This window comes from Bos taurus, chromosome 18 (assembly GCF_002263795.3).
Source record: "Bos taurus isolate L1 Dominette 01449 registration number 42190680 breed Hereford chromosome 18, ARS-UCD2.0, whole genome shotgun sequence".
Lineage (NCBI taxonomy): Eukaryota > Metazoa > Chordata > Mammalia > Artiodactyla > Bovidae > Bos > Bos taurus.
The window spans coordinates 6,072,015-6,088,878 of record NC_037345.1 but is presented as its reverse complement, the minus strand read 5'-3'; the positions used below and the strand labels follow the sequence as shown (position 1 = coordinate 6,088,878).

At 48.8% G+C, this 16,864-nt stretch overlaps 1 protein-coding gene and 1 long non-coding RNA gene across 3 annotated transcripts in view; one reads left to right on the top strand and one right to left on the bottom strand.

Moving 5' to 3' along the window:
* Positions 1–16,864, bottom strand: part of WWOX (WW domain containing oxidoreductase) — a 930,720-nt gene that overhangs the window by 82,341 nt on the left and 831,515 nt on the right.
* Positions 1,912–5,002, top strand: LOC112442190 (uncharacterized). Its single transcript, XR_003030204.2, has 2 exons — positions 1,912–4,376; positions 4,640–5,002. It is a non-coding gene; the product is annotated as an uncharacterized lncRNA (long non-coding RNA).

Below are 16,864 nucleotides of genomic sequence, written 5' to 3'. Positions count from 1 at the left end.
GTGGCTGGGAGTATTAAAAGGCATTTTTTAAAAAGCACTTAAAATCTTTTCGGATCCTAGGGGATTTTAAACTAATAAAATTAGGTGCTTATCCAAATCCGCAAGGATTTGGGAGTGACAGGCAAGATTTGTGTGTGTGTGTGTGTTTTGGGGTGGGGGGCAGTGAGGAAAAAGTGGAGTTGCCACCAAGAACTTTCAGATCCTGTTCAAATGCTTTTGGTGGGTGGTGGTGTCTTCGCCAGGTCAGAAGTGATGTCTCCTGGCTAAACACTCTTCCTTCCTAACCCCTAGCCCCTAGCCTGCCCCAGGTTCCTCCTGGATCAGGGGGGTGACAGGCTCATCTTAGCACCTCCCTGCCTCATTCCTCACATGCAGACTCATCAAATGATGAGTCACCCTGGGGACTTCCCTGGTGGTCCAGAGGTTAAAAATCTGCCTTCCAATACAGGGGACACAGGCTCAATCCCGGTCAGGAAACTAAGATCCCACATGCTGTGGGGCAACTAACCTGCACCACCACAGCTACTGGGCCTGAAAGTGAGAGTGTGAGTCGCCCAGATCTTCTCGACCCAGGGATCGAACCCTGGTCTCCCAGCTCGCAGGCAGATTCTTTACCATCTGAGCCATCAGGGAAGCCATATTGAATCTCAGCTACAGCCCCTGGGGTCTCAAAGCGTCTGATAGAACTAAGTGAGTGCGTGCGCACGCACACACAAACACACACACACTAGATAACCTGACTGTTATGATGCCAGGCTTTAGCTAACACAGTCTCTTTAAAGACTTCATTTGTACATCCCAAATCATTCTTGTAAGCCATTTATTTTCCCACACTGTTGGATGCTGGGAGCATTTAGGAAGTGTTCTCAGGGTGTTTGAAATCAACAAGGCAATTAGGGTGGTTTATAAGCAATCAAAAATACAATCAAAAGTGCTTTGGAAACGTCAATAAAATTCTTGGCTTGGCAGACCACTTCTGTATTGTACACTTATAAGGAAACTTTAACATGATCTTAAAATATGCATCATTCTGAATTTAGGATGTATTTTCAAACTGGAAGATGAAGAAACTGACAGGGAGTCTGCAGGATCCTTATATAATTTGGGGAGAGATCTTTCCTTGGGGAAAATAGAGATGAAAAAATAGGTTTCAGAGTCAGACTGACATGGATTCTAATCCTGGCTATGTGAGGAAAACTGGGGGAGTTGGGGAAAAACCATTAACGTGCTCAGAGCTTGGTTTCTGCAGCTTTAAAATGAGGACAGTAATGCCACTTTAAGTTGAAATATATAAGCGTCCAGCAAAGTGTCTTTGCAAACCTTCATTTTCATTCCTCATTCCCTTTAGGGAACAGAGTATGGACTCATTGGTTTATATGTTTATAACACCTGCAAAATTGCACACTTTCTAACCAATTTAGTTCTCTCTTGACCAAAATGCTTTAAGACAGAAATGTTCCCCATCTGTTTTGCTCTACTAAATAAAATAAGCCCAACCCATCAACTTTCTTTCTTGCCACCAACAGTTTCCCTTAACTTATTCGTCATTCCACAAGAAATTTTGCTTCCAGATAAAGGCATTTCTTTCCGGGGTCAGGGGAAGGCTGTGGAACATGTTTTGGGTATAAGAGAAAAAATACTAAATCGGAATAAGAATGAACTCTGTCCTTTATGTGGCTGTCAGACAGTCATCTTTGTGTAGTACCACATTCTTGGCAATCACCTTTTCTATCCTTAACATCATGATAAGGAAACTTGGTTGTGTTTTCAAAAGTGTAATCGTGACTTAACATTTTACTATGGCTTCCCATAAACCAGTGTTTTTTCTTCCCCCACAGAAGTGCATGAATAAAACAAACCCCATCACCACTGGAGATGCATTTTCATGCCAGCGCGGACGCTTTTAAGACCATTTGCCGAGCGCTCTGCACCGTTTGACCAGTTCTGGGGCAGGGGGCACGCTCTAATTACTGATTGTGAAGTTCGGTATCTATAGCAACAGGCTGAACTGACAACAGGAAGCTTCACCCTCTGGGGCACCCTCCCAAGTTTATAAAATCAACTTGAGGCCAAGGCTATAGTTAATCAGGAGGGCTTTCAGAATGCAAGCGCTCCGAGTCCACACTTAAGAGGCAGAGAAATTATTTAATAAGACAATCACGGGGCTTGAGAAGGCAGAGTTTATTTAGCTTGGCTGCGCAGTGCCTCTTGCAGTAATTTATCCTAATGGTACCAATTCGCCAGTGATTTGATACAGCGGGAGACCGGGGGGTATCGGTTTAATCAAACCTCGGCCAGGGCTGCCTGCTTCTTAACTATTGTCGCCGTATATCAATCAGTTTCACTTGATTCACTAATCGGGGGGCACGAGCATATGAATTTTCCCAGGATTCAGGGAATCGGGTTGACATAATTCTTTATAACGTGCCTACTTTTAAACAGAATTACTTCACCCCGCTCACATTAGTTCATGTTCTTAGAACTGGTGGGTGAAGGGTCTAGATTCTGAGACGCTGCTGGTCTGAGGCCTAGCAGGATAAAAGCCTGGAGCATCAGAAATGATCAGGAACAAGTTACAAGACCCTTCCGGGTCTCAGTTTCCTTACTCATCCCACCAGGACAAGAATTTACCAGGCCAGGAAGATGTTAAGAGGGTGAATAAATGGCCACATGGACGAGCCTGGGACAGTGCCTGAGAAGCAGAAAACAGAATCTCGGTGAAAGTCAGTTTCACTTCCTGGCTGCCGTCAGTCCGTCCCCAGGGAGTGGAAGGTGGACGATGTGGCCGCATCATTTTTACAGGGTGAGATGTTAAGCTTTTATAGCATTTTACAGGCCTGGTCACACGAGCTCCGATAATCCTAGGAAATCGTCTGAACTCGATCCTAACCCACGGTTCTCTGCCTCCACCGGGGCCAAGAATTCTCAGCATGCTTTCTACCCCTGGCGCCAGCCTGGCTGTCGGGAAGGGTTGAGATGGGGAGGGTCTCCCTCACATCCGCCATGCGCTGTGCCCTCCCCACCCCCTTCTTTCTTACACAGCGGGGAGTCCGACTCAAAGCACCGTCCGGGTATGAACAAGAAAGGACAAGATCAGACCTCTCCCCTTGACGGGCAGAGACTACAGAAAGGAGAGCAAACGCATCTTCATATACTGTTCATATATCCAAAAGGAAGGAAGCGAGGGCCACGTGAGTCCTGGGGCTGGAGGCAATGGCCACGTGCACAGAGAAGTCACGGGCAGCATTCAGCCCCCACCCTTGATGGGGAAGAGCGGAGAGGAACTGATGCGAGCTTCATGGGGGGCCCCCTGCTGCTGCTTCTGGGAAATGGGTATATGGAGACTTACATCAATGGGTTGTCATGGCAACGCAAGGAGCTAATAATCCATGGCCCTCCGGGCACTAAGCTGAAGCAATGTCAGCCGGCTTCCCGAGTGAATATGGCCGGTCTTTCTGGCCCCTTTTCTGCAGGGAGAACGGAATCTGAGCCTCTTCACCGTTCAGCTGGGTTCACATTTTAACTTAGTTCTCAGCTTACTTAGTTCAACCCCGTTCTTAAGTTTTCCCTGAAGACAGGCCTGACTACTCACTGAGAGAAGAAAGTGAGAAAAGAGGCAGAGAGAAGGTCAGAAGAAAGGGAGGGGGAAAGAGAGAGAAAAATAAAAAAGGAAAGAGGGAAAGACAGAAGGAAAGAAGGGGAACAAAAAGGAAGAGAAAGAAGGGAGAATAAAGAAAGAGGAAAAATTAAAAAGATAAAAGAGGAAGGAAGTAAGGAGGAAAGGAAGGGAGGGAAGAAGGAAGGGGAAAGAAAAAAAAAAGAAAAAGGAGGGAGAAGGGAAAGAAAGAAGAAAACAAAGGAAAAGAAAAGGAAGGAAGGAAGAAAAAAGGAAGGAGGTGGGAGAGAAACAGCCTTGCTCTGTCACAGCAAGTCCACCCCGCGTTCTCAAGGCTGGAGGACGCGGCGGGCGTGGAGAAGCTTTATGGATTCCATAGCGGGGTAAGAAGGTTAATGCCCCCTTAACCAGGGAATCGCTTCTTCCTCCCTCCCACCTTCTCTCTTTTCTTTTTTGGCTCAGCCTAAATTTCTAACACTACCTGCTGAAATGTAGTATACGGCTTTTAATTGTGCCCAGAGGCAGTACAGCTTCATAGAGGGTTTTAAGCAAGTGGCGGAGGATTTGCGGAACAGCTGTGCGGCAGGCGCACGTGCTTCGAGGTGGAACAGCTCCGTCAGCACCGGGGCTGGCCGGGCACACACCCTCACACCCTCCGCGCGCACAGCTGGGACCCATCAGGGCTGCAAGGAATTAATACTCTTAACCTGGTATTTTATTGGACCTAGAGGAGCCTGATGCTATATTAAATCCGTGGCACGTAAGTAGGATTTTGCTCAATCTTGGAGTTCCTGGAGGTGAGGGCTTGGTGGGCAGGGTGGGATATTAAAAACACACCCACACACAAACGCAGGCGCACGCGCACACACACACACACACACGACCTCTTTTCCAATGCCGAGAACGAATTGTTTTAATATCCCAATGTTTGGATTATTTATTATTAGAGATGAGTGGCCGCTTTTAAAGAGGAATGGAGTCCTCTCTGCACTAACCTAGTTTTCCCAATTGAATCTCGCTCAGACTCCTAGCAACTGTGGAAAGCCGCCAACGCGGATTGTTTTCTTCGAATCTCTCTCGCCAACCCACAAGCAAGCTCCCTTGGTGGAAGCCCCTGGAAGACGTCTTCCGCCTTTTGGACCCTGGATTCAGTCCTCAAAATCCTACTTGCGCTCAAGCACTCACAAAGCACTGTCTGGTGTTACTCCACTGGACGCCTGCAATTTCAACAAGGAAATTCAACAAGGAGAGCGTCTAGGTACCTGTTTTACAGTCATGCAAACTGAGGTTCAGGGAAGTTATGTGCCCACGTCAAGGGCAAACCAGTCCCAGAGCTTGGAATTCAGTTAACTTAATTCACTCAGTAAATTCCTAAGTAAACACGTTCTCTCTAGGTCATGTTACACATTCTGTTGTAAATGCAATGAGAAAACTTTACGCCAGGGTGGCCTGTCGTGTCTGTATACCTGCATGGACAGGTAACATGGGGAAGTTTCCGTAGATGTTAAACTCCTCTGATCAGCAGCAGACTTCTGGACCTGTGACAGGCAGAAACGTGACCCTCAGAAAGGCCTCCATCTCAAACCCTTAGAACTTGTGAATACGATCTTATTTGGGGAAAGAATGTATGCGGGCCTGGCTTAGCGAAGGCTCTTGAAATGAGATGTTCCTACATTTTCTGGGTGGGCTCTAAACCCAATGACCAGTGTCCTTGTGAGAGAAAGGCAGAGGGAGCCTTGAGACACGCAAGAGAGGAGGCGGCGTGACCACAGAGGTGGGAGTGCAAGTGTGCGGCCACAAGTCAGGTTCTGCCGACGGTCACCAGAAGCCGGACGGGGCACAAAACGGACTCTCCCTGGTGCCTCGGGAGGTGGCGTGGCCCTGCCCACACCCTGATTTCAGACCTCTCGCCTCCAGAACAGTAAGCACATAAATATCTGTGTTTCAGACCACCATGCTGGTGGCGACTTCTTACAGCCGTCCTGGCAAACGAACACCAGATTATCTGTTCTGGGCATGTTAGATTTTGCTGCCAGTGGGGGCTCTTGGCATGAGGTTTACCTTCTACCTTGGGCATGGCTGAAATGCAGGGAGCACGCTGGCAGCCACCCACGGGGGGCCCAGTCCTGCCCCACCTGTGAGGACAAAGCAGCTTCTGATCAGGACACCCTGGTTTTCATGGCAACCGAGCAGGTGTCAGAGCAGGGCTCCTGGGGAGGCAGAAGGCCCACTGCTCTGCTCTCACCCTGCTGGTCCACTTTCTAACCCATGTGAGTTGTAGACAAGTGACTGAATCCACACCTCAGTTATCTTGTAGTTGAAATGAGATTCTCCATATGGAAAAAACACCCTTTGAAAAACTGCAAAACGTCATATGAATGTTGTTTATTTGCTTATATGTGTGTGTGTGTGTATATATATACATGTATTGTGAGGCAGTCCATGGGGTTGAAAGAGCGGGACACGACTGGGCAACTGAACAACTAAAACAATATACATATATTGTTCAGTGGTTCTATATATAGAGAGAGAGAGAAAGGGGGCGGGGCTTCCCAGGTGGTGCTAGTGGTAAAGAACCCACCTGCCAAGAGAGAAAGGGGGCGGGGCTTCCCAGGTGGTGCTAGTGGTAAAGAACCCACCTGCCAATCTGTGCAGGGGACATAAGACACTCAGGTTCCATCCCTGGGTTGGGAAGATCCCCTGGAGGAGAGCATGGCAACCCACTCCAGTATTCTGGCCTGGAGAATCCCATGGACAGAGGAAATGGTGGGCTACAGTCCACGAGGTCACAGAGAGTCAGACACGACTGAAGCGACTTAGCGTGCGCGCACACACACACATATGGAGAAACTATTATTGTGTATAAAGCATCTCTGAGGCCTCAGACTCACAGAGTGCAGATGGCTCTCCAGCTCTGGGAGGGGACACAGCCTCCAGCAGGCACTATTGGAAAGTTCTCCAAAATGACAACACAGTTCTCCAGAGTCTGCTCCTCTCATCCGTTCATATATTGAAACCTCTTTAGAAACCATCCAGCCCAAGTGCTAGATTAAGGGAGCCCCTACATTTAATTTCGTCTGTGTTTCTTTGGATTTTTCAAATTCGCCTCTTTGAAGTACTGAACAAAAAGACTCCAAACCAACAACAACGTGCCATTTGTTTGTTTATCATGTTAGTAATGAGGTTTTCTTCTTTTTTTTTAATGAGCACTCAATACTGCTTAGAAGAAAGCAGGCTCTCAAAGGCTGCTTTTGATCATTTAAATGGCTGCAAACCTTTTGGAGAGCAATTTGGCAATGTGTCTCAGGGACCTTTAAAAACTGTGCTCGACCTTTGACCCGGTAATTCCATTTCTGGGAAACCACCCTAAAGACATAATGGGAACTATGGAAACTGCTTGATGCACAAAGATGTTTATCAGAACGCTCTTTCTGACAGCAAAGGTATTTAAAACCATCTCAGTGCCCAGCGACACAGGAGGGGAGGAATAAACGCTGACGCCTCCCTTCCGTGGACTGTCAGCTCCTAAGAGTCTGCAGTTGAGAAGAATGGATAATAATGTGCCGAGATGCATGATGTTAGGGGAGAAGAAGCAGTGTGTCACAGGGGTGTGTGGAAGTGATCTCAATGTGACACAAACGCAGCATAACAAGGAAGGAAAAAAAAGAGGGGAAGAAACACAGATACTAATGGTTGCTACCTAAAGCCAGCAGAATTATGGGTAACTTTTCTGCTTTTTAAAGATGAAAACATTTGTCTCCACTGCGCTGTATTCCTTTTAAATAGAGAAAGAGTCCTCTGTAAATAAGGCCCTCTCATTCTAACATAGCTTAATTGGGTGGAGAAAACCTGTGATGTACGTCCGGTTTCTTGTGTGACTCTGTTTAGATACTTTCTTGTGGCTTAAAAATTCTACACCAGGTCCGAGCAGTGTTTTAGCTCCATCTCACCACTCCCCTGTCCTCTCAGTGAAAAGGGGTCCCAGAACAGGGGCTGGGAGAGGCTTCTTGCAGCCCACCACCAGCCCAGAAATGCACCTGGATATCTCTGTTAGATGCTTTGAGAGAAGAGCTGGGCTTTTCCTGAATTACTGTCTTGTTTCATGTATAGGGATTCTGGAAGTTGCATAACTGATGGTCTCTCCCTGTTTGTAGGAGGCTTAGAGACAAATCAGTCTATAGCGTGCTTATAACAAGAGCATGTGGGTTTGAGGGCCCTGGCCTCTCCCTGGGGCCCTTGTTCATTTCCATACCTTTCGTTTCTTTCCTGTTTACTGACCACCTACACTAAGTCCCAATGGGCTGTTTCAAATATTCGTTAGAATGAGACAGGACACATACTCATTTTTTTCTTACATGAAAGATGGGGTACATGCACCTCTATAAATTATGTTTCCACTGGCTGTTGGAGAGAATTCCAAGAAAGGCAGGGCCCAGTCAAATAGACTGAATCCACACTGCGGAAGTTGTGTGGGACATCTAAGAGCACGGGGGACAAGAAGAGGTTAAATCCACGCGGCAAAGGAGGTGGGAGCCACTGGCACTGACCCCTTCCTGCTGGGGAGGAACACCGGGTCATGAGAGCAGGCAGGACCTTGCTCTTGGCCTTCCTGGGAAAGCAAATATTGTGTATATCGCAGGGCTCCTGTGGGCGAGCTAATTGTCTAACTGCCCTTGAGATGTGCATCGTTCTGTGGGCAGCCCCGGCTCCTCCCTCGGTGTCACTGCCAATGGGCCGGGAAACGGGAACGACATCCACGCCCGCCGAAGGCAGGCAGCGGCCCCCTGGGCCCTGCACAGCCCCTGGGCTGGCCACCTGGGGCAGCTGCCTCGCTGGGATCAGGGCACATCTCCAGGCGTCTCTTGATAAGCTGAGAGGGGGTGCTGCACCAGCTTCCCAGGACTGCGGCACAAAGCGCCCCAACCAGCCTGGATGGGAGGGGAGTTCGGGGAAGAGTGGGCACGTATGCTGTATGTATTCACATGCACGTGAAGGCCGAGTCCCTTCCCTGTTCACCTGAAACCGGCACAGCGTTGTTAATCGGCTCTACCCCAGCACAAAATAAAAAGGGAAAACAATAATAATAATAAATGCCGAAACTGGGTGGCTTAAAACAACAGAAATGTATTTCGAGTCAGACATGACCGAACACAATGACAAGACATAAGACGCTTAACATGAGATCTACCCTCTTTACAAGTTTTTAAATGGAAACTCGCGTCATTGTCGACAGTAGCTACAGTGTGGCATGGGTCTCTAGAGTCTGTTCATCTTGCTTATAGTCACTATAATTCAAAGCTTATGTATTCATTCACCCTTGTGACCTAACTTGATTTCAAGTTAGGACCTTGTCCTAACTTGATGTCACCTGCAAAGACCTTATTTCCAAATTCCTGTTTACAGGGGCTGGGAGTCAGGACATCAACCCATCTTTGGTGTTGGGTGTGGGGGGAGACATAATTCAACCCACAAGAGATGTGTTTGATGATCAAGCAGCGTGAGAAGCATGGACTCGGGAGCAGTCTGGGTTCAGATCCGACTGGACACCACTCTAGCTGGTCACTAACTTCTTGAAGCCTCAGGATGAGATGGGATCAAGGGTGCTGTGAGCATCCTGCCAGACACACAGGAAGTGCAGGTGGAGCATGTGTGACCCAGCCTTAGCATCATCACCAGCCCCACAACTCCAATTTGAAGGTCATTCCCAAATGCTGAGACTCCAGTTCAAGGTAACAGAGAGCAAGTCCTCTTTCTGTACAATGCTTGCTTTGCCTGGAAATCTTTCCTCTGCCTTCCCCCACGCCATCCCTCTCTTTGTGTGAAATGCTAGCTCCTTCCAAGCCTTCGGACCTTCCCTTAACTGATGTCCAGACCCATAGACTTTTCTGGTCATGCAGAAAGTGGCTTTCTGAATAGCTCAGTCCAGCTCCACCCCTCCTTCCACGAGCCACTGTGATGCTGGGAGCCATCTCTGGCTACAGACGTGGCTCGACTCGTTGACGGGGCAGTCGGGGTGGGCCAAGGGCTGCCTGATAAAATACACAGTGCCCGGTTAAGTCTGGAATTTCAGATAAATTTGAATTTTAGTATCAGCCTGTCCCAAGTATTGCAAATATTGTCCTGGGATACTGTGAAGAAGTGCTTAGAAGTAAATAAATAAGAGTAGTTCTCAACCAATGACAGATGGGGAACTTATGGGTAAGGACCCCAGTTCTTTTGCCCCTCAGGATAACTCAGAGGCAGTATCTTTGACGCCGATTCTCAGAATTCCCTGGGGGGAGGACTCTGGACCACTTATCCACTGCAGCATGCATTCATCAGTACACCTGGAGTTGTCCTGCTTTCCTTTCCAGTCTCTTCACCCCACCTCCAGGGAAAACATAACCCAGGACCTCCCACCCCAGCCTTCCTGTTAGGGACTGGACGTTTGAGACTGCCCCAAATTCACACATTGAAACCCTGATTCCAGTGTGGTGGTATTAGGGGGCGGGGCTCTGGGGAGGCACCGGGTCTTGTCTGAGCCCACATGAAGGGAGGCAGTGTTTTTCTGAAAGGGACCCCAGAAAGCATTCTTGCCCTCCTTCCTCCACGGGATGACACGAGGAGAAGCCGGCAGTCTGCAACCTGAAAAAGGGCTGTCACAGAACCCAACCACGCTGGCACCCTGACCTGGGATTCCAGCCTGCAGAACTCCCAGGAGTAAATGTCTGTTGGTCATAAGCCGCCTGGTCTGCGGTGCTTTGTTACAGCATCCCGGGTAATGCCTTCCTCCGCCGTCCTCCACGCAGACCTTGTTTATTTCCTTCAGAGCCCTTATCCCCGTTTGTCATCGCGCATGCGTGTGTTCATCTGTTTGTTCCGTCTCTGGCAGACTAGACTCTCACCTCTTTTACAGTGACCCGTGTCCATTCACTGGGGTACTCCAGCCCCTAGAACCTTCTAGATAATGAAGGAACGAGACAATGAGTAGGAGCAGCATGGCTTTGGTTGATACTGAGCTGCATGGGACAGAGGCCGGAAGTGGAGACCTGCCCTGGGGTCACTTGCTCAGAACTTGACCTTGGGTAGCTGCCTGAGCCCTCCTTGCCTCGGTCTCCTCATCTGTAAAATGAGGAGTCTGGAAGAGAGGATTTCTCCTGTGTCTTCCGGCTCTAACATTCTATGACTTAATGTTCTAGGTAATAAACTTTACAGCTATGAATAAATTAATGTAAATGAATATTTAAATGATGTGCAAAGTACGGCGGGTGCTATCCTAGTCTTCTGTGGAGTGGGAGAGTGAGAAAACAGGGATACACACGATCAGAAATATTTGTGTTGCCGGAAATGGGGGTGTCTTCCCTGTGTTTTGTGGGGGTGGTGGATATGCAAGAGAGGGCTCATTAAAAAAACCCACAGTGGAAAAAGGGTTAAAAGAAAAGCAGGGAATCCAGGAAGCTGGAAGCCCCCAAATGGATGGATGTTCCACGTTTGGATATTTTTGGGAAAGAGTCTTGGATCCAGAGATGCAGCAAGGGAAAATTGGACCAAACACGCTCTCCAGCTCTCTGTCTGTTCAGGCTGCTGTAACAAAATGCTGCCAATTGGATGGCTTATAAACCCGGTTTGGGAGGCTGGAACTCTGAGATGGAGGTGCCAGCATGGTCAGGTGAGGGCAGACGGGGTGGCAGACTTCGCTTCGTGTCCTCACATGGCGGAAGGGGCAAGGGGGCTCTCGGCGCTAATCTTATGGCACCCCACTCCAGTACTCTTGCCTGGCAAATCCCATGGATGGAGAAGCCCGGTGGGCTGCAGTCCATGGGGTCGCTAGGAGTTGGACACGACTGAGCGACTTCACTTTTACTTTTGACTTTCATGCATTGGAAAAGGAAATGGCAACCCACTCCAGTGTTCTTGCCTGGAGAATCCCAGGGACGGGGGAGCCTGGTAGGCTGCCGTCTATGGGGTCCCACAGAGTCCGACATGACTGAAGCGACTTAGCAGCAGCAGCAGCAATCTTATCCAGGAGGGCTCCACCCTCATGACCTAATTACATCCCAAAGGTCCCACCTCCAAATTCCATCCCATTTGAGGATAGGGTTTCAACATTTGACTCCAGCATCAGCCCTCTAACCCCTCAGAGCTGTCATGTTTCTCAACAAAACTCAGCGTAAGAGAATAGTGACTTGACATCTGAGTGCTTCACTTAGCAACATGATCTCCGACCCGTAAGTCAGGTGGAGAACCCTTCTGAGGGGCCAGGAGGCTTGAACCAAAAATCCTGACTTCCATATGTATAAATATTTAAGAGGAAAGAACTAGATAAAGGTGGAAGCAGCTAACTTCTAATGTTGGGAGCAAGCTGGGCAGAGGTAAGATTCTTTGACTGAGCCTGTGATGTGTCTAGTCCTGGGGTTCAGCTAAATCCGGGATCAGATGTGGTGAGACAGCTCACTGGGGGATCCACCAGGAGGAAATGCATTTGTGGGAGGTGCCTGCTGCTGCTGCGTCACTTCAGTCATGTCGGACTCTGTGCGACCCCATAGACGGCAGCCCACCAGGCTCCCCCATCCCTGGGATTCTCCAGGCAAGAACACTGGAGTGGGTTGCCATTTCCTTCTCCAATGCATGAAAGTGAAAAGTGCAAGTGAAGTCGCTCAGTCCTGTCTCCTAGCAGAGTCCTATGACTCATCCTGGAGAAGGAGACATGCCTGATTAGCTTGACTCAGTTACAAAGCTTGAGTTGGTGGGTGGGGCAGGAATTTGAATTCAAGATAGAAGCTGCTACATAAATCTGTTTCCTGTCAGACCCAGTGGACACACATCTGGGTTCATGAGAGGATGTGGTTGATAAATCAAAACCAGTTACTCTCTGGACAAAACTTTGTAATATGATGAGGCTAAACCTGGGTCACTGAGACGCCTGGTCTTTTTCTGTCCTTGCCAGAGCATGAGCCAAGCTGATTTGTCCCCAGAATTATGTACTTTCTTTTAGGACTTTCCACGTGCTTCTAATGGCAGCTCTTTTTCTTTCTGGCTTTTATCCCTCCTGTTGTACTTCTTCAAAGGGGTACATTCACAAGTGAAACTGTGATGATCATTGATTGATAACTTAAAAATAATATAGAGTACTAAGTACATGATTTCAATTAGGTTTAACTTTTCATTACTAAATAATATACAAGTGTATTAAAGTGTAGAAAAGTGCCTGCTTGCTACAAAGTGATTAGGCTAAAGACCCTGAAAAAGGAGTTACCACAAAGCCAGGAATTCTGTTACTACACTGATGTCCTGCTATTTCCACAAACGAAAAGAAACCATAACCGAGAAACAGTGACCAAGAGGAAGAAAACCTGCAGAAAAATATGCAGTCACTCATGTCTCCATGCCGGACTGCTTATAAATCACGAACGCGTGTTCATGTCACAAAGACGCGTGAACCAACAGGTACCTGCACCCTCCAGCACCGGGGGACATTTACACCATTTGTCACATTCACTCCCTGCCATGGGGTCTCAGGACATCCTCTCAGGACCCAGGAGTCTATGAGGGCTACAGGTACAGAGGGTCTCTTCTGGTCAATTCCATTTTACCCACATCAGTTGAGAATCTATTCTGTATAAGACTGAGGATGGAAGGGGACAGAACCACCACTTCTTGATGCTGCAGAAGAAGTGAGGTGAGGGGCCGGGCGCTTCTCGATAGCTTATTTCTTGTAACAGTCCCCAAAGACAAATGACAGCATGCTCGTGTCCCTGCTGAGAAGAGTCAGAGGAGGTGGGCACCTGCCCCAGGACGCCCAGCCAACGAGAGGCGGAGCAGGGTTTGCATTCGGGGAACTGTCACGCTCCAGAAAGCCTTCCCTTTCCAGCCTCACTTCCCTCCCAAAGCTAAATGTCCCATTTCTTCTTTGGAATTGTTCAGAGTGGTCCTTCCCTCCCCTGCTGAGGAGAAAACGGAGTATGAGCAAAAAAGGAAAAAAAAAAAAAATCACAGCAATGAAAAGGAAAGTGATAGAGAGAGATAGACTTGGGATGAAGCTTGTTGCGGGCGGGGGGGAAGTGGGGAGAGATGGCTGCTGCTTTCCTACTCGGGCAGGGCTTGGGGAGCCAACCGTGAAGTCTCTTCCCCAGTCAGAACTAGGTCAGATATTCTAGCAGCGAGAACAGCCTGTTCTCTGCTCCAGCTGTTATCTGAGCTGCACAGCTGGGGGCAGAACTCCAGCTCTTGGGCTCGGAGCTCAAGGTTTCCAGAGGCTCCAGGCAGCCTGAGAGGGCTTCTCCCAGCTGGAGGGAGGTGAGGGAGGGGGAGAGAAGAGAGGGGAAGGGAGGCGGTGGATGGACAACGAGAAGGCTGTTCCTGCCAAGAGTGGGGCCACTCGGTTACTGGGGTCCACTGAACCTGCCTGCCTCACGGTTGCCAGTCTGAGCATTTTCTGCCAGTTGTTCATGGGTGAAAAGCCGGATCCTTTGAAAGAGAATTCAGAAAATGGCCACAGGAGATACTGTTGAAATGGGGAATGGCCGATGATATGGAAATGGCCACCAGCTGATTTTCCTAAAGCCCCTAGAGATGTACTGGGCTGGGGCCATTGCTTGGGAGGGTGGCCATCTACCTTTTGGAGATTTTAAGCTCACATACCACTCACAAGCTCTGTCTCTAAACAATCCTGATGTGCATAAGGCCACATCTTGGACCCCACCAATATCCTTGCTAGGAACGCCTCCATCTCCATGCATGTATTGTTGAGTCCATCTTAGAGGCATTAGAGAAAATGACTTTGAGTGCCTCCTGCTTCTCCGGATGCTACTGCTTCCTATTCCTGGGTATTTGGTGAAAAAACAAGGAGTTGTGGTATGAATTTCATAATTTAGAGATAAATAATGAACACCAAACTCGGAGCGAAATACCCTAGTGTTCATTTTATTTAATATTCTCCATTGGTGGAAATAAATTAAAAATGAACAAGGCTTGTTTATGCCTGCCTCACATTGCTCTCCACTTTTGAATAGCAACCGCATATTAATTTGCCAAGATCCCATAAATTATAATTAGCCTGGAGGATTAACAACATAAATCCTTGAATTTAAAACCAACCTGCCCGGCTCTCTCTTCCCTATGCCCTAAAGTGAAAAAGAGCCATAAAACCTATCACCGCTACTTGATCCATTAAACTCCAGAGACATTCTTATTTCAGCTTAGCTGGTGGAGGTAGTCTTTGTTCAATCTTTTTAAAGTTACAGCAGCTCGAGAGGTGCTGGGAGACCAGGAGAGGGGTGTCTGTGTGGATGCCCGGCCCTGTGTGAGCTCATTCTTAGGAGAAAAGTGGAAAGGGGTCAAAGGCGTGTTCTCTGGCTTAGCCCGTCTTTATGAGGCGTCCTGGCACAGATCTGAGGTTACAGTGCCCCTGACTCTACATCGCATGCCCTACGCTGTCAGGAGTCATGGAGTACTTGGAAAATCTATGTGGCCTGTTTGTGCACACATACACACATGATAGTCTCAGCCTGCATCCGGCCGCGTCCTTGCCAGGCTGGCTGGGGAGACGAGAAAGGATAACCTCGGGACTTCTCTCGCGGTCCACTGCCTAAGACTCTGCGCTCCCAACGCAGGGCATCTGGGTTCCATGCCTGGTCGGGGAACCGGATCGCACATGCTGCAACAGAAGATCCCACATGCCACAGCAAAGACTGAAGAGCCTACGTGCTGCAGCTAAGACCCGGCCCAGCCAAATAAATAAATATCTGTTTGTTTTTTTTTTTAAAAAAAGAAAGGATGGTGCTGCTCTGATAACAAAGCATTTAACACAAAACCATGGTGAATCCTATACCACGTGCTTTCCTGATGAAGAGCCTGGCAAATCTGTCTAAAGGGTGCACAGTGTACAAAGCAGATCTGTGCAAAGAGCAGTCTGGACAGTCTCTCCTCCTGGAGACACCCCTTCGCCCCCCAGTCCCTCACTTTTACACTGACCTCTCCCCCTGGACTGGCCACAGTCTTACAGCTGTGGCTAGAGCTGAATTTGAGAACATGCGGTGTGGGGTGAGTGATGCCCGCAGCTTTTGACTCAGGTCTGCAGGGGGCCGCCTCGTGCCTGGGCTTGGCCAGGGAGAGGGGCAGAGTGGCACGACTGGGGAGTGGTCCTCGGCGGCCCGCCCGTCACTCTGCTCCCTTGGCTTTCCTGCCCTTCACCTGGGCTCCTGGGCTCGGGACACGTCTCCGAGCCTGGACCTGCCCTCCGGGTGGCCTCCCTGCCGCTTCTCGCAGGAGACCTCTTCCATGCCCGGGTGGCTCCGCCTGCCCACCACCCCCAGGTGCCCTGCTAGACCAGGGGGTCAGGAAGAGGAAGAGAGTCTTGTTTATCCCCTGACAGGTCCACCTTGAACACTGCATGATGAGCCCTAAGTACTCAAGTGGTATTTGTGAAATCTCGGAGATCATAAACAGGAACACAGGGCTGTATCACAAGCCCCCCCTCCCCCCCACCAAATCAAACATTTATCTTGGGCCTCCAATATGGCTGAGGCTTTACAGGTGGAAAAGCTTGACCTCTCACACTAGACATTGGAGGGAACCATCCTGATTCTTTTTATTCAGAAACGATAAAGGTAACTAATGTTTTTTGAACATATGAATTGCCAGGATTATCTGATGAGTTTTCACAGCCACCTTGTAAGAGAAGAGTTATGCCCCCATTTCACAGATGAGAATGTGGACACTTGGTGAGACGAAGCTGCTTGCCCCATGCAATAGCCCCAGGTGGATGGATCTGAGCAGGAAGTTTCTCTGATGAATGCTGTGTTTCCTGACCAATCTTCCATCTTTTGCTGCAACATGTACAATACTGTCTACCCACTTCTCAAAGGAGTCCCGGAATCGACAGGATCCGTGGAGCCCGGCACTCACATAGGGAAGCACGTTGGAGACAAAAGGAAGAGAGTGAAGCCATCACAAGGCCAACTGCTCCTATTTACGGTTTTGAAAACTGTTCTCAACTAGAAACAGAACAGTTGTGAACACTCCCGTCCCAGTGATAGGAGGTGGCAAGCACATATCGGTGTAAGCCACATGTGACCAGCGATCCCACCGCTGGGTATGATCTCTATACCCAGAGAAAGCCATACTTCAAAAGACACATGCACGCCGACGTTCACAGCCGCGCTACTCACAAGAGCCGGGACACGGACGCAGCCTAGCTGTCCATCAGCGAGGGGCAGGTAAAGATGTGCCACATCGTATGATGCAGTATTACTCAGTTATGAAAAGGAA